This window comes from Tupaia chinensis, unplaced genomic scaffold, assembly GCF_000334495.1.
Source record: "Tupaia chinensis unplaced genomic scaffold, TupChi_1.0 Scaffold145156_1, whole genome shotgun sequence".
NCBI lineage: Eukaryota > Metazoa > Chordata > Mammalia > Scandentia > Tupaiidae > Tupaia > Tupaia belangeri.
The window spans coordinates 602,445-603,663 of NW_006205016.1; the positions used below are offsets into that span (position 1 = coordinate 602,445).

The 1,219-nt window shown below is 46.6% G+C and overlaps 1 pseudogene; it reads left to right on the top strand.

The window, feature by feature from the left end:
• LOC102490762 (cofilin-1 pseudogene) overlaps positions 1-273 on the top strand; it is a 1,900-nt pseudogene extending 1,627 nt beyond the window's left edge.
• Positions 274-1,219: the final 946 nt, after the last annotated feature.

The following is a 1,219-nucleotide window of genomic DNA, read 5'->3' on the forward strand; positions in this document are numbered from 1 at the left end:
AGAATGGAGGAGAAGGGATTGCGGCGTGGCCATCCCCCCTGAGGGGGTGATTTCTCGCTTTCTGTCTCTCTGTCTGTCTGGAGAACGCACGCACCCTATAGCAAAAACCTCTCAAAACAAACAAACAAACAAACAAACAAAAAGAAGAAGAAACTGACAGGTATCAAGCATGAATTACAAGCAAATGGCTACCAGGAGGTCAAGGACCACTGCATTCTGGCAGAGAAGCTGGGAGGCAGTGCTGTTATCTCTCTGCAATGCAAACCTTTGTGAGCTGCTTCCAACCTCCTACCTGGAGCATCTGGCAATCCCAGACCTTCCCTTGGGGTTGCAGGCTGATCCCTTTCTGACAGACTGACAGGGCTGAGGGGATCCTGGCAGGGGGAGGGCACTCCCTTCACCTCAGTGGCCAAAGAGCCCTGACCCACAACACACAGCCACACCCCTGTCCTTTCTCCTCCCTTCATCCCTGATGGTTCTGGCTTTCCAAACTGCTTTTGTTCGTCTAATTCCTTCTTGGGTTGAAGCAGACCAAATTCCCCCAGGGAGGGGACCCTGTATTTTATTTTTAAGAATTATTTTATTTAACTTTATTTATTTATTTATTTTAGTTTAACCAGAGAGGGACAGAGTGAGAGAGAGAGAGGGAAAGTGAGAAACCAAGCTGCCCGGTTCAGGACTCAAACTGTGGTCAGCCATGTGGGAGTCCAGTGCCCTTAACCACCATGCCACCTCCCAGCCCCAGGACCCAATCAATGGCCCATGTCAGCTAATCCTACCTCCCCATCTCTTCCTTCTCTTCCTCCCCCTTCCAATGCTGCCAACCTCTTTTTCTTTTTAATTATTTTATTTAATTTACAGATTGCCATTATTTTATTTATTTTTTCGAAGTTGACCAAGAGAGACAGAGAGAGAGAGAAGGAACATGAGAAAGGAAGCTGCCAGATCTAGGACTTGAACCGTGGTTAGTCATGTGGAAATCCAGTCACCTTAACCACCACGCCACCTTCTGGCCCCATTTTTTTTTTTTACCCAACTTCTAACCACAGTAGTGACACTGTGCTTGTCTAGTTCTGTGTATAAATTAAATGTTGTGGAGAGGATCCCCACCCGTGGGTGCCTGCTTTTTCCCCTTCCTTTTTTCCCGGTCATGGTCACTCATGGAAGCAGGAACAGAAAGGGACCTTCAATTAAAAAAAAAAAAAAAAAAAGAAAGACA